Consider the following 25,058-nt stretch of genomic DNA (forward strand, 5'->3'; position numbering starts at 1 on the left):
ATACGTCCATTAAGCATCAGCATTTCCAATGCACGATGTTAACATCCTGCGGCTAGGCCATGCAATATTTTACGAGCGCATGAGATTTACTATACGCGTTACGTATCTATTTAAACCTGTTCTGTATACTGATTGTTACGCAAATCGGTGATATCAAGTTCTGCACATCAATATGAAATACATAATGTGGTTGAGTGCACACATTAGCCACCGCGTGATCGGAAACTAGAGCAAGTGTTCGCAAACAGTGCACGTCTACCTGATATAGAACCAGGAACCTTTGTTGCATTTCCTCGAACGCGTTGCGAAAGCTATTACGAGCGTGTCTGTGTAACGAGATTTTCTGTAAATTTCATATCCGAAGTTTACGTGCTTCGAGAGATACAATACCTTGAAACTTTTACGTCATAAATGTTGTCAGTTTCACGGATTTATAATTGACACGTATCAGCATGCTTGTATTCACTTATTTATGTGTTATTGTGGCCGTTATATTTTTTTTACTATCAGTTAATCATTCACTTAATTCAATGCCGCCTTGCCTATTTGAATATGTATGCTCAATACGTAAAGTATATTATTCACCGTTGTTATTATCGATCGATCATGTTACGCTACCTCGAAAAGGTCTTCCTGCATATTCATGAAGATCATAGAAAATCACAGTGCTAACTGCGATTCCGCATACCAGCATTACCAGCTATACGCGCCCGCAGCTTCTCGCTAAGTTTACAGCGGTTAATGCCAATTAAAACGCAATAAACTGGGTTATACAGGTGTGTATAAACGGTGGCCAGTGTCACGGCATGAGGTGATATAACGCGACGGCATTATATCACGGGACGACCACGCGTGTTTAGAATGTAATAAGGTGTTCCGCGAGTTGAACAAAACTATTTTCCAACAGCTGTTATAGCGCGATCACGCAACGTGGGTATAAGCAGGACGCTTTTCATCGCGCCCCCGCGCCCAAACTTCTTTTTTTCCTTCGTCGGCTTTCGGGTTTGAATTGCATTACGCGTTGCGCGCCGTATCCGGGAAGAGAAACTACACTCGCGCCCGGCAGAAGTGAAAATCATAAATCACCTGGCTAGTCACGATTAAGCCAAACGGGAAGACAAATGGGTGGCTAATTTCAATTTTAATGCGAAGCCCAGAAGGTATCTGTTCCGTCGTGAGTTATAGCCCCACTCTTCGGGCGCGAACCGCTTTAGGGCTTATTAATAAGGAATAGTTTATCGTTTTGATTAATCACGGCCGCGCGAGCTCCCCGGCGATGATACCGTCGAATTGCGGTGCCGTGGCCGCAGTACATTTGCCGGATTTCCGATTGGACGCACCAGTTGAAGCGCGAATACTAGTAAAACTTGTGCACATGAAATCGAATGGAATTGCTCCGAGCATGAAAGCGAGAGAGGAAACGAGAAAGTGCAAGAGAACGCGCAGCGCGCGGACGCTCTCTGTCTCTCTCTTTCTCGCTGCGGAAAGGCATTCGAACGAATTAGATCGCCTAATAGCAATATCTCGGAGTACGACGCCAGAGCTCATAAACGAATGTTTTTTTTTCAACGTCGGTAATCATAATGTTTTACTTCGTTCCGCGTGAGGAATGGGAGCACGGGCGTCATTAAGGTTGTGCATTACGTGGAACCTAAGTGGAATCTAAGAAAAAATGTGGCAGACATATATGTGCATGAGAAGCTCGTTAATTCTAAGCGGAATGAATATTTAAAACGAAGGCGCGGAAAGACGATTTATAAGTGAAAATGTGTCAGTATGAGGAGCGAGGTTCAAAAATTCAGCTTTATCCGTCAAGTCTGGCTCGACGAGGGAGGAACAACATGTAACGATTATGGTACCGCGTTCGTTATACCTGACGACTCAAACTTCCAAACTGCCATTCTGCCAGAAGCTCGCGTCATGCGATTTTATATCGACGAGGCAGGAGAGAAAGTCCCGCAAGATGCGTCTCTCTTTCTACGGCTGAAACAGTTCTTCTTCTTCTTAAACTGAGTTTGGTAAACCCTCGTACAAGTCGAAGTTCTGACCGTGCGGGTGGCGTCGAAGGGACGTAAGGGCGGAGGCGCCGTAAAAGTTGGACGAAGTCAATTTTGCAGTTGAAGTTGGTAATGCGATTTGTGCCGGAATAAATAGTTTGAGAGGAGAGCACACAGTACGTGCAGGGGCCCCTCTATTTCGCCCCCCCCCCCTTTCTCTCGTTTCTACGCCTGTCGCGGTTGTTTCTCTAGCGGCTAACCCGTCGACCGATCCACTCGAGTTTGATGTCACGAGCACGTCTGGTGGACCCACCGGATATATGATGTTCTTACTAGAAGTATAGTTCTACTTAAATCAAAACAACGAATGGCGACTTAACGGAATGAAAGCCAGTGTCGGAATCGTGAGAACCGTCGGTCAAACGAATCCAGTAGATGTTCGCCAGGAAAGGTGGAGCTGTAAGTTGAGAAAAGTACACGTGGCTTATAAACAGCCCGGCTCATTACTCCGACATGGAAATGAGATTAACGTCGATTATAATTTCTCGTGGAGAACGAGGCAATGTATCTGCTCGAGAAAAGTTGCTTTCTCGCGGCGGGGATTAAATTACGACATTTTGTTTGTCCATCTTCAACGGCGATTTCGCGCCCGCAGCCGTTTTCTTCGGAATCCTTGAGCCGCGCGAAATTAATGACACTCTTCTCGACTCGTTACGTTACACGCAAGCGGCAAATTGCCGCGAGCCCGGGGAGCGTAATCCGCGAAAACGCAATAATAAGCCGGCTGCCTCGGTGAAAAACGGGCGCCGCGCGCTCTAGGTACTTCGTATCCCCCTGTTCCCGACGCTGACTGTATCTCCGCCGCACCTCCCCCCTTCCCCCGCCGGCACGCCGCTATTCTGACCGTAATCCGGGAGATGAAAACTTACGCTAATTAAATCGTTAATAGCGGCGAGCGCATGCATGTAACGGCCGCGCGGCGGTTACTTAATCCCGAGAAAATGAAACATTCGCGGTGTCCACGCGCGGTATCTACAGCCCGCTTTTCCCGCATTGCACACGTGTGCGCGCAGCTGAGATACGTACTGTCGCCGGGGTGCACGCACCGGTTTCGCAAACGGCACATTTCTTCTCCATTTTTTCCTCGAGTTTCAGAGACGCGTATTTAATCTCTTTCGTTCGCCGCATCCGCCTCGGCGCGGAGCCTCATTATATTCCGCGCGCATCCGTTTTGTCGTGCGATCCACCGACGCTAATTCCTCCCCCGGCGCGTACCGTCGCCCGAGCCTTAATGCGATCGTCGATAGCGATAAAAATGCGAGAAGTCGTAGAGTCCGCTCTCTCACGGACTACCGACTGCCTGTAATTTGGTGAATCTCTCGTGTACGCCGATCCTGCTACGTTCCCATGTTTCTCTCTCTCTCTCTCTCTCTCTCTCTCTCTCTCTTTCCTCGTTCACCAGACGCGCGCTTTTGCAAGGCGTGTCGGAAAAATAGCGTCGAAGGCCGCGAATTTGAATAACGCAATTCACCGAGTCAAGTTCCGAAAGGCAGCACATTAGAATGCCACAGCTGGGCTAGCCGTCGACGGCCCCCTCGATTTCGCTGGCGCTGTGGCTCGTCGTCGAATAGTTTAACCCGACGTTCTCGTTGTCCGCTAGTACTACGTGAGCGCCGCGTTTCTGCCAAATAATAATAACATCCACCTAGTTTCCGTAGGAAAAGTTTTTTAAAAGTTCCGTTCTCTTTCTCGAAGCCCGCTCGTCCTAGCCCTTGTCCGGCCGTTGCCTGGGATTTTCGCCTAAGACCACGCTATCTCGCACGCATCGCTAATGAGGAGCGCGGCGAGGAACGGCCGAAGATTGAGCGTTAACAATACCGAATTTTATGCATATTCATCGAGTTCTGCCGTCCAGGACGGTGGCACACATAAGGGTATTTGCAGCCTCTATTGAAAATCGTTACTCGTCCGAGACCCGCCACGCCGAGACTCGCAGCTTCGTCGAGCAGCGCGCCGAGTTAAATGTAGAAGTTCGAATAGCCAGCCGGAATAAAATATAGGCATGGATACGGTGGGACGATAAGGGAGGTTTTCCCCGGCACGTAGGGCGTGCGATATGAATTCTAGTAGCGAGGTAAAAGCCGAGTAATAATGAGTCGCGGCACGGAGTCGAGCGTTTATGTGCCGAAGATTACAATTAACTGCCTCCGATAGCCGGGGAACACGTTACACGCGTGCACAAATTATATTTCACGTTTCGACGATCGTTCGATCGTGCGTCCAGCTTATACCGTCGTTGTCGAGCCTCCGTCGCGCGATTTCGAGCACCTATCAAATAATTTATTTCCACGGACTACTTATCGGACCGTGAACTCGCAGATAGAGGACCGTTTTTGCAGGACCGATTACCCTCTGATCGGTATTATACGGTCGCTGAATCCGTAAACCCGATTTCCCCCCACCCCTCGCCTTCAAACCACCGGCGTTCTCGTTCGATCGTGGCTTAAGTAAACTCATGAGAATAAATAGAGCCGAAGTTGTTAGGACAATCGGGGAAAGGGATTAGAGCCGTTTAGCCTGGCTCATTCTCCGTTTGCTTCTCTCTCCCCCTCCCCCTCCCCCTCCCCGAATGGACGCTCCTAATACGGCACTTTAATTATCGGGAGTGCTAGGCTGCATGGGCCGCAATTTACTTTTTCGAAGAGAAACGGAAATCCTACGGCGGGGACTCCTACCCGCAATTTTTCTTCCGACCGCCAGACGCTTAGCTCATGTTAGTCAAGTAGGATTACCGTAGCGTCACCTGAATCTTGTAGTGTTTTGTTGCGTGCGAAGAACTGCATCTTATCGTCAGGCTGGTGGTACCTATGCTAGATTTACCCACTCCTCCCCCCGTCAGCTCCCCCCCTCGCTCGTCCGCTTCTCGGGATACCTCCGTAGACCGACGTCTCGCTAACAAGAACCTGAAAAGATCTCCCGAGTAAGATCGAGGGTGATTTATCACCGTAACCCATGGTCTCGCGTATTTTTCCGAGCTTTCCTCCACCGGGGCGCGTCTGTTCTTTCTTCGCATCGTACTCTCGTACGTCGTATGGCGCGCGCGCATTGTACAGAAGCACCGACCGTCGCGTTATTCGCTCGAATTGAATCCATGCTTCAAAAGATATATTGAAACGCGATCGGACACGTGGGCGCGTGCACACCCTCGTGATCGGCGAACAGAGAGCGGGGCACCGTAAATTTCTGCGGCTGCGAGAGCAAGCGCGACGCATCGAGAGCATCGCGCGCCCGCTCCTTGTTTCAACTTACAGACAATCGGGTTGTGACCGAGTCTATCGAGTTTACGATTACCGTCATGATATACATCACGCGTCAGACGCAGACACGCTTTGATCCGCATGGGCAATCAAGCTGCTCCAATTTCGCATACTCGATCAATCACGGAATGTTCCGCTCGCAGGCACGGTAATGTCACCTCCGCGCTCCATTTCGATCGTACTTTCCGCGACACTCAATCGCAGCGTATTTCCTTCGCCCGTGTCATACGGATTTAATTGGTTTCGCGATCGCTCCACTTCTCCTACGTGAGTCCGGTAAACAGGTTTGAATTTATTCGGTGGAAAAGTATGGCACACACATTTTTTCTTTAGCTCGCCGTGAACTGTCGCGTCGCCACGTCGATCTGCAACGTCTGCGCGAAACATAAAGCCGAGCTTGCTCTGTAAAACACTCCTGCCATAGGTAAAAGGGATTCGTTTCAATCGTCCTTAATCGAGCAAGTTGGTGTACAACTGTTTGTTCTCGTTTCACCACCACTGTGGTGGCCTGACTGTTCCATATGTGACCCACTGGAACACAATGGCGGCTGCTCCTTCCCTCAGCTGTCTGGCTGTCAGCAGTCGCTGCCGGCTGTGTAAATACGATACGCTGCTCGCTTTTCGTGCTTTCAAGCGCGGTTCAAAAAAGGGGAAAGTAGGAGACGTATAGGTGAGAAAGAAAGAGCGGCCGATCGCTGGCGCGGCGCGGCGCGACGCTTCGCCGCTAGCTCGAAATTGCTCAGCTCGGTTTTCAATTTGCAGTTTGTATGATATCTCGACCACCAACGACGAAGACCCGGCGAAAAATAATACTTCACATTGACACGTTTCGCCAACTTGCAGACACGTCAACCTATCGACAAAAAAAGGAGAAGGAAAAAAGAAAAACAATCTTCGCACGGCGAAGATTGAACGAGAAATTAACAAATAATTCAATAAATAAAAGCCAATAACTTGAGAATATCTCGTATTTATAATCCATACAAGTAGAAATTAAGTTACGCTTTGTTACGTTGGCAGATTGTGACAGCATAGAAATATATAAAAACTTTTCGACAAATCAGAAATTTAAGCAATTACGTACGTAAAGTCAAACACTTTCTATCCGGCCAATTTTTCCAGCAGCGAGAGACTTGATATAATTTGTAAGTTTCGTGGATTAGGGAAAGCGCGAGAGTTCTTGCCTGGACATCTCGTTAGCGCGATCATCGATTTAAAGTTCGTTATAGAAGGCGACGATCGATAATGAGTTCCGGAGGTAACTTATAGTCGGTGGCTAGAATCGGCTAGGACGGAGAAAAAGCGGGGTGGCTTGATTGCTAGGCGGATCGCAGTCGGTGATTTGAGGCAATCTACCGGGTTCTTGTTACTCCGGACGACGAGTAATAACCGTAATGGGAATCGGTCTTCGGGGGTAACTATTCTTCTTTCAAACCTCTCCTTCGATCTTATTGTCAAATCCATCCGGGAGAGCCTGGGTACTTAAATCAGTCATTTCGCGCGCGTGACTTGTAAAAAGATGTGCATCAGGTAACTTAGATTAGCGATTTGCCGATTAAACTTGATTTGCACCGATTCCGTGCGGATAAACTTGTGTCGAAAAGCGTCTTCGTCGTTTGTAAGTATAAGTAACTTTCCACCTCCTCGATAATTAATTAAATATCTTGCCCAGTTACTCATTGACGAAAAGATTAATATTATAAAGAAGCAAAAGGGTAATAAACAGCAACGATCTTCAAAACTATCGCACAGTTTGCGTTAAATATGTAAATATTAATATAAACATCACAGTAAATTCTGCTACTGGCATGAAATCTCCAACGGAGTAGTTAGTCGTTATATGGAACCTGACTCAGCTAGAAACTGTTTCCAATATAATTCGTGTCTCCGAAACGACAGCGCAGCGAGCCCCTTTACTTCGCCCAGGGCCGGTATTTTCATAATGCCAAGCGACATCGTTTGCGCGGATCCCGTCGAGAATACGACAAGCATTTGTATTGTTAAGGGCGTCCCGGAGACTTTCCAGACCTCTTTACTGTAAAGCGGAAATGGACGAAAAGGTCTAACTTGACTGCGATGGCCCTTGCCTTATCTTAAAAATTCTTTTCCATTAAGTTTTTATGACATTATATCCAATCTCTCCGAATCAGATAATTATGTAATAACGTTATTATACAATACTTGCCTCGTCAAAAATAATAACTACCTTTTTTCTTAGAAAGACCTCGACATCAACTGTCTGTTTGTGAAATACTTATTGAAACACTTATTGTTATGAATAATAATTATTAATATACCTATGTCGAAACGCGCGATAGAGTTTTCCTCGACAAGTCGCCATTCATCCATCGGCGAAGCTTAAATTTAATTGACGTTCCATATCCATTAGCCGTTAGCGTGAATAAAGAAAACATAGGAGGCATCCGATGTAAATGGTAAAAATCAAAGAGGAGGGACGATGAGAGAAATGCCTGTTGATAAACAACGGTCTTCTATTCATGGATTCGCACGTCGTGCGACCGCCAGCGCGCAGGCTGACTCGAAACAGAGCAATCAATCTTGGCTTAATGAACTCTTAATTATTTCGAGGACACGCCAGAGCGGGGAGGGAAACTGCCCGTATAATGGAGGCGCAAAGTACGCGCGGCCGACTGTATGCAAGTGCGGCGAAGGGATGGAGGCCGGGGGGGATGGAGGACGACTCCGTGGGTCCGTGGGTGCTATTAGATAAATATAGGGAGAAACAGCGCCACGGGGGAAGCAACGAAAATGAAAATAAAGGGGCACTCCGCAACTACGGGCTCTCCGGCCCGTGTGCAGCGGGGCGACGCCGAAGAAACCGAGATACGTTTCCGACGCACGCTGCAAACAGAAATGTTCCCTAACGGTGAAAAAAAAAACAGACAGAACGAAGCGAGTGACGTGGGGCGAGAAACCGGCGTGGAAGGTCTTGCTCGCTCGAATTCCTTTAATCACGCTTCCAATTCACGCGAGGTTTCAATCTGAAAAAGTATATTAATAACGCATACATATATTTTTATTTACCCCCTGAAATGTATTTTTAGCAATTCGTATGTTATCGCGTTTATCACGTTTATTTTCATTTTGTTCCTCATTAACCAGATAATCAGGTCGGGGTCGTACAATTCTGCTTTCATCTAGGAGGTATTACTTCATTAACTTTGTTTACAGCCTAAGAGAGAGAATGACGTAATTTCAGGCGGGCGTCGGTCTCGTCCCCCTCAAGTATGAGGAAGAAAAATTAAAAAACATTGCGGGTCGGGTCACGAACGGCTTATAATATACACCGTGGAAATTACGCGGGCAGCCCGACGACGTAACTTCGAAAATTACGCGAGTAGGGTACGAAAAGTTTGCGCGATCTAACTACGAAGTCAGTCCACGGTGCGGCCCTTATTCACCGCCCTCGTGGGACTTGGCCACGGCACCGGTTATTACACGGAGGGTTGGTCTCGGCTTGCCAAACGTGCCGGCAAAAAAAGTCCCATTTAATACGACGAAATTCACTGTGACGCACCCTGTACACATCGTGAGCCGCTTAATAATGTATTTCGGCTGTCGCACATCGCTCTTTATTAAAGCTCGACCGGCGCGTGCACACCCAGGATCTTTCATATTTATAATCAAATGAAACGGTACTCTGAACGGAGATTTACGTTTTGAGACGCGAATAGTTCAATAATTACTACTTTTTAATTAAAAATCCAATTTTACGAGGAAGAATCCTTTTTTGATTTTTATGAGCTTCTAATATGTTGTATTTTTTTATATGTGTTTCTTTTTTCCAATGCATGTTTAAGAAGTAAAATACCCTTTTAAAAAAAATTGATTTTTCTCCTTCGGGGCGAATATCGACGAAACTGTAAAAGATAGAACAAATTTTTACATTAAAAGTTGAATGGTTTCAAGAGTACTTTAAAAGTTTAAAACAATGGCAAAACATTTTTTTAATTTTTTAAAATACTCTTACCACTTAACATTTTGAACATTTTTAACTTAACGTAACACTTTCGTTGTTACACAATTTTTTTTATTCGTATAATTAATATGAAGTGTTGATAAAATAATTATACACGATTTAATAAATGAATATTATATATCTACTTTTCTCCTTCTTTTTCATTCTTATTCCTGACTTGTTGTATGTATGTATTTATATACAATTGTGTAACAACATATATAATACATTTAAAGCTCATCAAAGATCAAAATCGGAGAGGGATACTTCCGTGTGTTTTCTTGTTAGTCAAATAGTCGCTATATAATTGACATCAACTATATATAATACAGAGGCAATAATGTGAACTAGTTATGTTTTTAAAAAGAGATAAAGACGAAAGAGGATGAATCGACAGTTTTGTAACGAAGAACCGTAAAATTATGTAAAAATGTGAAATTTTTATTTAACTAAAAATGTAAATAAAGCTGCAACGTATCTACGAGAAATGCAATTTTAATCCCGACCGGTTACTGCCATCATAAAATTCCGGTCGTCTGAGTAGGTTTTTAGCACTGTTTTTAAGTCACAAGTATAAACGGGCGGTTATTCAGTAAGCGGGAAATATCCGAACGACTGATATGCGGCGCTGCAAAAACGCAGCATAAAGAATTTCGATGTTCACGGGAAGCCACGGAATACCCGCAATGATAAGCGAGTGCCTGCGGAATATTCGCATGCCAATAATTCTGCTTCAATACGCCGGCCGCCGATATTGACGTTTTCACGAAAGGCTAAACCGCGTGATCGATATATTACGATTAGGTGTCACGATACGCGCGCCTTCCGAGCGTGAAAGCCGAAACGGCAGGTTTGATCATAAAGCTGACGGGCTAGTTTAAAGGCAGCGGATATTTATCATCGTTCGGTGCGGAGAAAAACGGGGGAAAGGCGGTTTGCGTAATACGTGCGAACTAGACGTGTGTAGCGCGGGTAAGTAGTCGGATACGTCTTTCGACACTGTCGGAGAAGGAAACGAAAGTGTCACGGAGCGCAACACGCACACATGAAGGTGAAATATGCATAGAGGGAGATAAAGCGGATATCGCGCTTTCAGGCCGAGTAGTCAGCTAAATAACCCGGGTCGCAGATGCATTCCTTCCGAAGTCATTTTTGCAGATGCCCGTCCTTCGCGCGCTCTTTTTTTATCACGTACAAAACTGAAGTGAGATGAGTCAGAAAAAAGAGATAGGGACGGGGGATAGGGACCTTCGCCGTAGTCGATTTCGACCCTTTCCGAGGAGGGTTTATGTCGCTCACTGTGGCAAACGACTTTGCCTTCCCTAACGAGGACATACGGTGAGGCTCGATAAGGAGGATGACGTTCGACTTGGCGAAAACAGGGTTTCAGCCGGATCAGAGGAGAGATCCGAACGGTGCGATGCCGCGCGCGGAGAAAAAATATTGACGATCGTTTTCGTTCCTTGATGCTGACCCAAATTTCAACCTCGAGCTTTCCGCATCGTTGACGCAGCAGCGGCGAACGTTCTTCGACTTCGACTTCGACCGATCTCCTTCGAGTTCTCCCTTAAGCGTCCTCATAGCTCCTCCTATTCGCGTGCTGATTTGGCTACCGATAAAACCGAATATTCCGCCAGACCGTGATTTCTGAATTTAGCGGCGACGCGATTATGCTAACGCTCTTTATTGCCAGGTGCCATAAAACTTGGACGTCTTCGAGATCGGGAATTCATAATGCCGGAGCAACATCGACCGGGAACAATAAGAATCTCGTGTGGCAAGCAGGAGCGGGATTTAAGTTTCTTTAACAGATATATAAGAAAGTTATTCGGCCTTGACTATCCTGTTGAAATTTCGTAATAATTTTAAGCGAATTATATGTCGGTTTTTATTTAGATAACGTATTTGGAAAGGTAATGAAAATTGTAATTAAGCAAAAATCAATATTCTTGCGATGTTCGTTAACTAAAAAAACGTTAACTAACATCGCAAATGAAGATTAACGTCAGATTAATGTTTCGAACGAACTAGTCTTTACCACGAATTAATATTTAAAATAAAACAATTCAAAATTTATCGTTGTATTTTTATCTACGTTGAACAAAATGTTGCTTCAGCAAGCGGACGTTCATCAGAAAACCGGTCTCGTTGTCTGACGGACACCAAGGCCCAGCTAGCCGATAACGAAATTATCTTAATCCGACTCGATCGATTGACAGTTAGTCGATTGCGCGGCAATGGTATAGACGGCTGTGAGCCGTGCGGACTGACGGGAACACGATGCCTATTGTATGTCACATACGGAATCAATGTATATTTTGATGCTCGGCAGTCGACAATAATGTAACCATTGAAATGCCGGTGGTCGAGCTTATATCGAGAATATAACGAGCAGAATGATGCGCACTGACGCGATAAGCGCACTCTCGATGTTGCGTTCATTCCCCTGCTACGCTAAAACTGTGCACACGCGATTTGCGACGTTATAAGAAGATTATATCAGACAAACACGAAAATATCGCTGTATCGCGAAAAATGTCACGTTTCAATATGGCACGTAATAATTATAGACCGTCGGTGATTGGCGGAAAGTTATAAAATAACAACGGGGCGCACCCGCCCATTTTCGATTTAAGCGACGAACTAAATTATCTCTAAAGTAGATAATTAAATTCCCACTTTCACGCAGATAATTACGTACATAATTACATAACAGCGAGAGTAGTATGTGCGTGAAAAGAGCTGTGTGCATTTATAACTAAACCTAGGGATGCCTGTTTCGTAAGAGAATGCGTAATAACTTTCAAGGCTTTACGAAAAGCAACGGAGAAACTCTGTTCACGGGTGCCTCGTAAATTTATGCAACGACCTTGCTCCCGCTTCGGCCAGTTGGTTAATCCTGCATGATGTTTTTGTACTAAGCTGATTCTCTCGTACGGGAATACTATGTAATAATAATGTAATATTCTATTAACACATATTTTGAGGCGAAAACTCATATACGCATATAATTATTATCCGTTATAGAGAAATAATTTATTGAAACATTAATTAATCGAACTGATTAATAAAATAAACCAGGTATGTAATTGCTGAGCACTAAATATAAGAATATTTCGCATCTATGACGTAATTAGAGCGAGGAACGTATATAATTAGGAATAACAATTCAGTTAGTGCGATGCTTTTGTATTACTAGAGAGCAGCAGAATAACAAATAAGAGTTATTAAAACAAGCGTTAAAAAGGAGAGACTTCTTTATATATATTATCGCGTTGTCGTGATTTCGTTAAACTAAAATCGTAAACCTTCTTCACACAGACACGTAATAAATGAATTTATGGAATCCCACACGTAATACGTGACCCCACACGTAATACGTAACAGACAGGAGGAACCAGAAATTTGCGCATTGTGGCGGGCATAAAGCGTTTTCGTGTCAAGCGAGACACGAAGAAAGTCGAAGGCACGTACGACCTCGGGGAAAGACACTGTGCCGTAATGGTCGCTCCGGATGCGTCAGTTTTGGATCCTGCAGAAAATGGACGTGCGCTGCCATAGGGATTTATTAACGTAATCTGCTTAGCCCTCGAGCGACATCGGGCGCTCGGGCCTGGCCCATTTCTTTGTGCAGCTCTCACGTCAAAGAGAGGATGAAAGCCGACCTTACTTTGCGTTTGTATCTCTACCCACGCGCGCGCGTATTCTTCTTTCACACGCTGTGACTCTACTATTCTACTACTATAGCACTCGGCTCGCTGCGCAGTGCGGCTGCGAGAAGTAGATATGGCCAGTCGTCGCGGCTCGGTGAAAAGGGACGAGACAACGAAATTAAAAAGAAGCCCTTGGCTCGAAAGCCGGCTGTTTGTCTGGTGCAAAATATCCCTCGCTGCAAGACGCGTAAGTGCACAACGGTCGCTTAATTAACAAGTAGATAGAGCTATGAATTTTTTTGCAAGTTACATAAAGAGTATGCTTTCGTAATGCCGGATAATAAACACCAATTCGATAAACTGCATTGGCCCCCTTAGCAATTTTGGCGCGGAAAAATCCTCCTCGCATAAATTATATCTCAGACGTGATAATGAAGTGAATTAATCTTCATGGAGACAGGAACATGATGAACGGCACAGCCATGCCGAATTTCGAAATTCGATCGGTAGCTGCTATGTGTCCGTAATGAAACGAAAAAGATCGTGCCAGCGCGATAACAAATAGCCCAAGTATCAGCGAAGATCGAGGACTTTCCTTCTTTCAGCCCGGGAGCAACTGTCGAAGTCCTCAAGAGATTAATGCCCCTACCGGCCCGTCACCCTTCCCTTTCTTTCCCGTACGAACTAATTTCGTAGTCACCGATGGAATTTCAAAAAATGTGAGATATCTATCTCGTCGGGGGCGCACGGAAGTCTTCCGTTTAATCATGCTGCGTTCGGTCGATGGGCCGTTCGGTGCGGCGAGACAGCGTTGTGGAGAGACTTTAAACGAGCAAGCGGGGAAAGGAAGACGGGAGAGAACTTGAAGCGGAGAAAAAGGAAGAGACGGAAAGGTGGAAGGACCGGGGCCGAAATCGATATTTAAGGCTGCTCTCGTTCCTCTGAAAATTTAATAACCCGTTCCCAAGTATGTGCCCCTTCCCCCTCCTCTCCCCCCCTCCTTGAGAAGAGCAGCTATCGTTATCGTGCACACGTGTAAACGTTCGTCCGCGCGGTGACATTATCGCGCGATATTAAATCCCCGCCTGGTAGAATAATTGAAAGTTTCAGGAGGGGTGGTGGTGATACGTCACAGAGACCGATAAGGGTAGATCGCATCGAACTTCATTTCGCAGCAGTAGCGAGCATGTTCGCCGATCGCGTATCAATGTGAATTGGAATTCCGGTATCGCGGAATGTATGTATGTATGTACCTACATACGTACGTACGGATGAACAATGTCCAGCGCAACGATGGCGCATACGGGCAACGTATGTACATGTCAATGAAACGTTTATGTACTTGTACGCCATTAAAGAGAGGCGCATTCCAACCTTGGGACATTTATCACGAATGACGTATATCTGGTGACATCATTTTCAAGAACTTAATCTGCGTTCATTAACGTGTCAATTCATTGTAAAACTTTCACTCTTTCCTTGCAACTGCGTATGAAGATTGCCAAACATTAGGTAAAGTTCTGAGGTTATCATAGAGAAGGAAGAAGATTAACAGGCGATTTGCATTAAATATACTTTGAATCATCAGAAAAATATGATAAATATAAGTTAATTGATTATTACTTCATAAAATGTAGTCTGCGAAATTATTAGTATGCTGGATCTCGTATTACCATATATCGAGTTACTGAAATCAAAATGCGCTGTATTACAAAATTATTTAATACTGTTAAAACTATTAAACACACACACACACACACACACACAATTTTTTTAATAGATTAAAATAATTTTTTAATAATAAACAAACAATAATAGCTTGATTTCTCAATTAATGTCAAGTGATCTTTACGGGATTTCTTTATTTAAAATACAAGATATTTGGTGTTGAAAATCCACACTCAAAAGAAAAATTACAAGAGTATACAACAAAATACAAGTTTTTAAAAGAAAAATCGTATTTAACTGGGTCCAGAAATTTACGCTTCTTAAATTTAACACAACCTTGCGACAGCCTGCGAATATCGACCGCAACGCGCTATCAACGGTGAGACTATCATGAAAAGAAAAAAAAACATAGCAGAAACGAAACTCGGTGCCTGGTCTCAACGCGATTTTCTTTTGTCTACGACGCGTTTCATGGACAATACCGTTTAATCCCTACAGTGCGGCAACGAGAAGCTCTATCTCATCCCTTAGCCTATGCACCGACCGGCGCTCGGTCGTGCTGTGTCGATGAACGAGCATTCGACGAGAAAAGAGATTTACGCTTTAGTTGGAAGCGCAATAAACTCTATCTGATGCTGATGCTTCGCTATCTGATGCCGAGTGATTGTCTAGAATCTAGATCACGATCGATTGGTGTTTGCAGCTATCCTCTTTCCGTGATACAATGGAGCAATTATCATTTCCGAATAATTCTTTGCGCCAAAAGCAGGAAGCAGACTGCAAAGGCAACGAACGACGTACGCTTTCAAAAGTGATTTCCGTTTGTTTCTCTTTTCGAACGCGAGTGATTTGCAGCAATTCACTTGCAAAAAAAAGTGCTTATCTACATTTCCAACGTGATTATGTATCTTGATACCTGTATAAAGTATCTTAAGTAGGATATACGTTTACTTAATCAATGTCGTCATTAAAGTGAATCGAGTTCTTGCGGTCGGAGATCACATTGGGGGGAAGACGTCCGTCCCGCCGAAAAGTAACCATTAGCGAAGATCTATCGTGTCCGATAGGAGATCCGAGAAGTGGCAAAGAACACCGAGAGAAACCGAGGACACTCAACTGTCGTGGGAAGCACTGCCCTGGGCTTTCGACCATCCTCCCCCCTCTCCCCATTCCTGTACTCTCGTACTCGTGGACGCAGTCCACGATGAGAAGGGCGAAAGCATAAAATGTCGTATAAGTAAAAGAAAGAAAATAAGGTCGGCGAACAAAGAACGCGAGGGAAAAGAGCCGGAAGAAAAATGGAGGACCTAATGAACTTGGAGAAAAAGTTAAACATTGGCGGCGAATAAAGCTTTTTAATGAACGCTTTATATAGGAAAGTCGATTTTATCGTTTAGTCGCTTCTAAATATTGCCCCTTTCGCGCACGAACGCTCACGTGACGCGCGGCTTATCGTCTATCGAAACCACATAAACGTATCAAATCTGAAATTAATTATTATAATTATTCTATCAACTCCAGGTATAGTGGAGCTTTTGACATCTCTGGGCGTAATTTACAATAATGGAAATACTACGTTGCAATTTATTTTATCTTCTTTATCGCATGTCGTTTAAGATTACAAAGTAATCACGCACAAGCTCACAATCAGTCAAGGACGCTAAATGAGTTTCTTCGCGGAGAGACTATATCCGGCGTACTTTTGCGTTCTTTCACGTGTTAACTCGCGACAGTTACCGGCAATCCAGCGACGAACGGACATTAGCGCACGTGAAGGAAATCCCGGATAATTTGGACGGTCGCCGGGGGAGTGAAACGGTCCGTGGTTCCGCGGTAGCTTTATTGCGAATTTATGCAACGTTTAGCCGCATGACCAATTAGAGATGCGGCGACCGCCGCGGCGCTCGTAAGCTGCGCCGGAAAAATTATGCTTATGCATAACCGCGGCGGCGGCTTTATGGTAATATTGTGGTCCGTGCTGAAATCTTCTATACGCGTATACACAGGAGAACGGCACCCGCCGCGCGTGTTCCAGCGTTACTCTCTATCCCCGAAATCCCGGCCAGCCAAACCGTTCCCCCCTCGCGCGATTCGAATACATTACCGGGGCGCCTCTTCATTTCGCGGGCTACGCCATCGCGTGCGCCCCTGGCCTGCGCCCCGAATGGAATGCGTGTCGGTGTCTGTTCGGCTGCGAAACACACGGCACGGCGTTTGTACGGATGCACATGGCTTTATTCAGCCGTAAACGATACGTTTTCACCCAGATATTAAATTCGAAGGTGGTGAATGCGCTGCAGCGCGCGCCAGATTAACTGGAGAACGTGTGCGCGCGCGTTCGACATTTATTCCTCGACCGCCACGTACCGTACCCGCTCTCGCGCGTGCATCCGTTTAGGAAAATCAAAGTGCCGATATCAGACGAGAATAGAAACGGCGGAGATTGGAATCGATTGATGCGGTTATAAATGCGTTCGCTGTAACGAAGACACGGTCGTCGGTAAAATGCCGTGAAGATCTTGGCAAAACCACCAACATCGATAATTGGAAAAGCACGTTTTCGAAGAGAACAAAGAGCTCTCGGTTCAAGACATTGGCTATCTAAGCGATCTTACAAAAAGCCTGAAGAATATGGCCCTAATTACGGTAAAACAGCGCAGTCTCCGAGTGCACCCCCGCACTGCGTCAACTGTCCCGTTTCCCAAGCCGGGACATTAATCATTCTGCAAAATAAATGTTTCGAGTTTCCGCACGTATCCCCCTGCGTTACCGCATCTAAAAATATTCGTTGAATGATGGACGACATCCTTGGCAATAATTCGGTCACGAACAGATGCTTTTCGCATTTCGTCCATCATTGTGCATGACGTTACGTTATCGCGGGCTAAGCACATTAGCAGACTGGATGATATTTATTAATCGACGAAGTTATGAGTTCTCTCTTCAATCAAAGGTCTGAACATGGCCAGGCATGCAAAAGCCTCATAATATATACTTGTTAATAAATAACCATTAGAAATATTACTTTATGCGCGAATTCGCTTCAAAGAAAAAAGTAATTTAAAAAAACTGAATTTAAATGTAGATTGACGACACGAGATTTTTAATTATAAAATATTTTACATTATAAAAATATGATTTGATGACACTAATTGTAAGAAGGTTTGTTTGAATATAGAAGTTCTATCTTTATAGGCTTCTCTCAACATTCACTACATTTTTAATGAAAGCTAATGAAATAACTTTCTGAAGAATTCACAAATTAACTAAATTTCATCATTTCGTTTCGCAATTTTGTTTTTAAAATAATTTAACTGAATAAGCTAAACTTTCTTCTTAAAACGCGCGTTTTAATAACGCCTCGAGCGCGTTGTCGTCGTCGTCGACGCATACGATTTATGCCAGCTGGAGAACGCATCATTACGGAGCACAATGCAATGTCCATCAAGCGCGCCCCATCCCGCTGTCGGTTTATTCTCAACATCTCCTTGCGCAATCATGACGAGAAGGTAAAACGCACGGGGAATATGAAACGAGGGGGATGAAACGAAGGGGGACAGAAAGGGAAATAAAGATGGAGAAGCGCGGAGGAAGTGAGAAAGAGCACGGGCATTACCACGTCCGCGCCACCGCAGAACCTAGGCCGTAGTCGATCTTGCGGAACATTTTAATGACAGCAGCTTACCATGCGCATTTACCGCGCCCGCAGTCTCCCGTCTCGGTTACCGGAGCGTACGCATGTGCTTCGAAACAGCTCTCGAACAAGTAAGCATCATCATATAGTCCTACGAACATCCGTCCTCTTCGTCCGTCTCCCCGCGCGGAACCATTTTCCTGCCCTTTCTTTTTTGATCTGCTACTTTCTCCTTTCAAGTTGCATTTCGCACGTCATCTCTACCACCCGTATTTTCGTTCACGATCCACCTCCGCGTTAATTCGTCGGCCCCGATTATTTGTTCGCTCGGTCTCCCCTTCCCTACTTAACCGCAGAACTTTATCAAGCTGATCTATTACGCAAGTATGGGGAAGGAACTTTGTAACGGCTGGAGTTACTTTTAATCTCACCTGCCGTACTTCTTGTCCTTAGCATCGTTGTCCTGTTATCTTAATTTCTGGCCTCCGCCGTTCAAAGGTAGCGCGCGCGCGCATTTACCGTGACTTTCTTACCGTAGCGTCGTAAAGATACCGCGAACTTCTTACCGCAAGAAACGGCAACTCCGAATTTAACAACCTTTTTCCGAGCTGACGATTTATATCCTGGTAGGAACATGTCTCGTTGCCTCCGTGTGCATAACATTCCCGACCCGTATCATACGGTCCCTCTTACGCTCTGCCTAGTTTTCCTTGCGTCCACGGTACCGGAGTGGAAATATTTGCGGAGGTATGGGTCGCTCCACTATAGTCGAACAAAGTGGCCCTAATGGCGCAAAAACAAACTCCGTCTTGCAAAAGTTGCGGCGCGGTCGACGCGAAGTACCTCCCAACGACTAAGAAGAGGGATAAGTAAAAGGAAGAACGAGTAGGAAGACGACGACGAAGATGACGACGACGACGACGACGACGACGACGACGACGACGACGACGACGACGACGGCGACGACGACGACGGCGACAGCGACGGCGACGACGGCGGCAACGGCGGCGACAAGCATTTGTCACCATACCCCCCATGCAAGCAACGCCTTCCGTTTATGCAAACGTACAGTCCCGCTGATGTTTACCTCTTTGCAAACCTAATTTCAGTTCCCCCCGGAGGAAGAGGCCGCGCAACTTCTTCGGGGTTCTACTCGTCGTAAAGGGGAGAGTCTCCGTCTCCCCCGTTCACCCGCCTCTTTCTTGCTCTCTTTCGCTAACTTTTGCGCGCGATGGCAATCCTTTACGACGCCACTGGGAAGCGAAAGGAATTGCAGCCTCGCAGTCCTTCTGATAAAGGAGTTTTCTAAAACGGCATGAAAGGGAACGTAGGAGGAACGAGATTTACGGATTTCCCGTGAATACATCGATGAGGCGACGATGTGTGCCTCTTTGTATCGACGCTTCGGTGGTCGCGCCACCCTTTTACATTTTATTTCGAATTGACGCAGTTTTATAAGGGCAGTATGCGAAGCTACACACGTACGAATTTTCATATTCGATCTACCGAGAAAATTAAATGAATAGTCTTAACCGTAGAGTCCAGTTTATTTAAATAATATTTGTTTGTTGAATAAACTTGTCATACTTGAAAGAAAAATATAAAAATTAATGCTTTGCAACGAATATATGATAAAGTGCCACGAAAAAAAACTTTGCACTTCGGGAACAAATGAGAATTAAATCTAACCACAATGCGATCTCTACATCTTTATAGGATTGCCGCAGTTTTCAACTGCGTTATAATATGTAATTTATAATAATAATGTGCGGTAATGAAAAGCGGTGCTAATTTTCATTTAGATATCGATTGCCTGGCGCAGTGAATATAATTCTCAAAATTCTCTCCCAGATTCTAATTAATTAGCGACTCGCGCGCCCAACGGCAAACAACATATGGATCTTTTTGCCACTCTTTTTCCACCGAGCCTGTCCCTCCGAGAAGTACCGCATTATTTATTGCGAGGCAAAGGATCGGCGGTGGGAAAGAAGGGACTCGGGGCAGGACGAGGCGTGGTGTATAAATTATGCATTTCCACGACAGCTTTATCGCTCACTTCTTTCCCGTCCTCTCATTGTCGTGTTGTCACAAGCAGACCTCCGCCGTCCTGCTTCTCTTTATAATCCATAAATCCAACAAAGTCGCGTCTCAGGATGGCGCGCGGCGGCATTCCCGTGGCGTCCTCCACCACAGTTTCCTCCTATTACGTCCTTTGTCCATATCCATTTCGTCCTTTGTCTCGAGGATCCATCTTACAGCCTCCTCCAGTTTTCTCCTGCCTGCCTGCTGTCAGGGCGGATTCGAGAAAATGGAAGCGACGACGCCGCGGCCTTTGTCGACTTCTTTCGTTGAAATTTTACGCGTGACTCAAGCTTCGCTGACCATCAGATACGTAAATCAAATGTCACGGTATATTTTCTATCGTCATCGCGCGACGGAAGCGACGCGGACAATGTTGATAACGAGATGTCGTTTAGCGGTTGTTGGTGCGGTTTAGCACACCTTGCCTCGTAATCGCCGGTGACGTTTTCAGCGGACGGTAGTTGAGGCATAATTCCTTTCTTTTTACCGTGCGCTACTGGAAAGCCAATTTCCTTCGCGCGTGCCACGCGACCGTGTAACGCGACGTTATAATTAATGCACGCGGCGTAAAGCGAAGTTCGCGTCGCGCGACGCGATGGACGGAGGTCGGCGGCAGCAAGAAGCGGACGTGGCGGAGTAACGGAAAGCGTACGTGTGATTATGCCGGGTCGCGATGCCTGGACGAAGGCAACCACCGTCATCACCGCCGCCAGCACCACCACTAGCACCATTATACCACCACGTCGGTTTTTCCTCACAACCTCCGCAAAACGACCGGCCCGGCGACGCGGAGCGCACGAATATCAGGAACAAAGACGTCGCGACCCCCAGGAAACGCATCAGCCCTCGCCGACAGGATCATAACGCGTTATGAGAGGAGCTCTGCCAGGCTGGCCAGGACGCCCGACGAGGTTACAGTTTTAATGGTGTCATGAAAATAGGAACGATACATGCGCACCGTACGACTCCCGTCGGGACACACGTAGAGTACCCGGAACGTCCTCGACCTCCCCGCAATTTTCTTTTTTATTTCCCGTGCGTAAAATCACCGGACCGCTTCATCCCTCGGTCTCCGTCGCCACCGGGAGAGGAAGATATTTTACGCTACGAACCACGCGTTTCGTATTACGTCGTACGAGCGCGCAAGAGGTTACCGAATTACTGATATAATTGTAATAGTTACAGATCGTTAACACCGTTCAATATTTGATTCGCGTTGCAAATACGCGCGTGGACATTAGCAAGAAGTTAATTTTGCGGACACATTGTCGACATTGCGATACATAAATTTATAACGATGTATTAAAATTGGCTATATTATTTATTCGGATCACACGATTAATTCAGTTCGGGCTACGCTTCACCCGTGAATAATATGATTTCCATAAATGGATATAAAATTTAACATATTCGTACAACATGATTGAAATATTTGCGATTCTTCCCGTTCGACGAGATTTCTGGTAATGTTCATCAAACTCGGTGCGGGATCAATCGATTCCGCGACGATAATCAATCAAGCTCCGCCTCGCCGACGAATCCTTTCGACGAAGGAAGAGAGGCAGAAGACCGTCACCGCGGCGACGAAGAAGGCTTGATTAATGAGACGGTTGTCGAGGGACAAGAGACGAGGCGGCAACTGGCGGGATAAATAGACGACGATAAAAATGGAGTGGCAATTAATTTCGGACAGCACCCGCGAAGGAAAAATGTCGTCCGGGCCGGAGGCGCCTATGCGCTCGAGGACGTTCAGGACATTATGAAGAGGAACTCGTCGTCGGGCTTCTACGACGGGAAGAACGATGTGACATGCGGGAAAATGGGGGAAGAAGCAGCAATCGAGACCGCGCTCTCTCGGGAAATGCGGCAAAACCATGCGAGAAAGAGGGTGGGAGGGAGGAAGGTAGGAAGAAAGAGAGGAGGAGCGGAGGGGATGAAAGCACCCCCGCATTTATGAGGGTTTCGCATTTCCGTTAAAAAATAACGCGTTTCGTAATCGTGGATACGTCATCCAACCACGCGGGAGAACGTCTCTTTTATTTCACTGTCGCGATATACTAACGTGCTTCTGGAACTCATTATGCAAAGGAAGACGAATCGTGTTGCGAATATGGTGCCGGATTCTGAAACGGATTCCGGATTCGTCAATCGGTGAATCACAGTTGCATCGAGAGGAAAGGGAGAAAGAGACACAGAGACCGCTGTAGTCGCAACGTCGCGAAAGATTGGGAGGACGGAAGCGGAGTAGGCAGAAAGGAGTGATAGAGATATTTCGTGCTATCGATAGATAACTCTACCCTATCCATTCTCTACCCAACTTTCGCATTTCTCTTAAAACTTCCACGGCTGCAGCTGGCTGGGGACGCGACGGCCGCGGGGGAAGTGCCGCGAAGGAGGGTATAGGGAAAGAGGGCGAGCCGAAACTTTCTTCCTGCCATAGCTCACCGATTGACGGGCAACACATCACATAAGCGTGGCGGCACGATGCCGCGCGATCCCGCATCTTCGTGATCCTCGCCGGGTCCGAGGGGAAAACTTTGGTCCGCGTCATATTAACGGGAGATATGTTCGATGACGTTGTCTGCGAAACGATGCAACCATTCACGTCTACGTGTACATTCTGCCCTACTCAACGACCTACTACTCTCGTCTACTTTTCGATCTCGAGTTTTCTCCCTCTCGACGCTTTCGACCTTCTTCTAATTGTTCGGCGAGGCCCTTTTATTCATGTCTATGGATAACTCATTAAAACTGCAGGAAAAGATTTCGACGGGTTGCACGACGACGAGCAATTCGCCGGTTTTCCGAGACCATCGAAATTCTGGATTTAAATCGAAATCGGATTCTATATTCAAGAAATTTGATTGCATCTTCGAGTGCGCCCTAGATCGCGTTTTATTGTTAAAAAACGAAACCTACTTGAAAAGAGACTATCGAAAAATAAAGTAAAATTACATTAACGAGGAATTATTGTATTTCTACGTATATTGCATGTTTCTTCAGACATATACTTGTCCTTTATTTATCTGATTATTATTATTGTTATTAAACGAGAATAAACTAGTTAAAAAATGAAAATGTAGCCACGTGTCAGATACGATACACGCAAAAATAACCCGCTCCAAGCTGCTTCGGATCTCCATTCGAAACCTTCGAGTCTCTACCGTGGAACCGAGGCAGGTCCTGCCACCCTACACGTCGCCGCAGTGCACCCCCGCAGGGCTCGTTAATATTCACGGCGCGACACGGCCGCTTTTTCGCGGCGTTGTGTTACGGGGAAAAAGATACGGCCGCCCACGGGAATTATTGTATTCCCGCGGCACGTCGTAGTTCGCCGTAAGTGTGCGGGCCGTGAGGGGAGGATGGTGGTTCGGGAAGAAGACTGGTTCGGGTTGTGTGGGGCGAGGGGAAGTCAGTGGGATGGGAGGACGAGAGGGTAACGGCGGGCGGCGGGTTTTCGGAAGCTTCGAGCGTCGAGAACGGCTCGGAGAACGGAGACGAAGGTGGAGAAGGTGGATAGCGCGAGAGGCACGCATCCTGCAGACACCGCGGCAGATACTTCAGCGAACCGTAGGTCGGTGGCATCGGTGGATGGGCTGCTAGGTAGCTATAGAAGGTAGGAGGTGGTAAGAGGGGCTGTATAGGGGTGGGTGGATGTACCCGGGCTTCCCGGTTCGCGTATTAAGCCGGCCCGAGCGAACTCTGCATGCCGATGAGCTTAATATACTTTACTTTGTCATAGTCGTGTGCACCCACCTTTACGAACGGCGGCGGACTGGCTGGCTGTCGCGTGAGAGCCACCCGGATAAGGGCTGCGCGCTCTCTTCATACTGAAATTGTACGTTAGGTACCGCCGTTTTGTTCCTTTCCGCGCGGGGTTGGCATTAACGGACTTTTATTTCGAAACAGTACGTTCTATTTTCGATTCAGTATATCGGATTTGTGAACAACACTGAAGTATATTACATCTCATTGCGCGTACATGTTGCAAGTGTGCTTATCATAATGCAATAATGACTGCGAAATCGCGAATAATTCAAGTTATAGTGATAGTAAGGATCAAAACATTGACATCAACGTGGTCCATCTTCGTGCTTACCTGAAACAGAAAAAAGCAGGAAAATTGTTAGTATATTTTTGAAAGATATTCAGGCGCGCGTTTATATCTAAAATTTATATCTAAAAATTAACATAACATTCATATATTGTTTTAGATATAAATGAGTTTATATCTAAAACAATATATGGATGTTATGTTAATTTTTAATTGCACATAAATTAATGTTAATAAAAATTTTTAATTTTTTCGAATCTGACATGACGAAAATGTGCTCCATTTCGAAAAAAAAGAACAGAAAAGGAAAACGAAATAGAAATGCAGTTGCACTACTCAAACAAGATGAAAATTAAACTAGACGCAATTTAAGCCAGACTTTCCACTCAAGCGATGTGGGTGCCACAGCGATATCAACTGCGCCGCCTTCTACGACGAGCGAGTAAATTTAGTTTCGAGTTACGTCATGGCGTAATATTGGCAAACTTTTAATCAGAAGCTCCGAAGACGGAGGGAGGGGCTGAAGAAGCTTTATTTTTCGTGGTTGGCGTCAGGATAAGGTCGAGGATCAAGCAAAAGCAGAATGGAAAGCAAGTCAGGGCGAAAATGAAGGGCGAGAGAGAGATTGAGGGCGCTACAAAACGGAATATTGCACCGGGGATCTGGTAATACGA

At 45.8% G+C, this 25,058-nt stretch overlaps 1 protein-coding gene across 11 annotated transcripts in view; it reads right to left on the reverse strand.

Moving 5' to 3' along the window:
- The window catches only part of LOC112467901 (CUGBP Elav-like family member 4), a 546,980-nt gene that overhangs the window by 414,885 nt on the left and 107,037 nt on the right, over positions 1–25,058 (reverse strand). The window lies entirely within an intron of this gene.

The sequence above is a fragment of the Temnothorax curvispinosus genome, unplaced genomic scaffold (genome assembly GCF_003070985.1).
Source record: "Temnothorax curvispinosus isolate PA1 unplaced genomic scaffold, ASM307098v1 QBEX01017878.1, whole genome shotgun sequence".
In the NCBI taxonomy this organism is placed as follows: Eukaryota; Metazoa; Arthropoda; class Insecta; order Hymenoptera; family Formicidae; genus Temnothorax; species Temnothorax curvispinosus.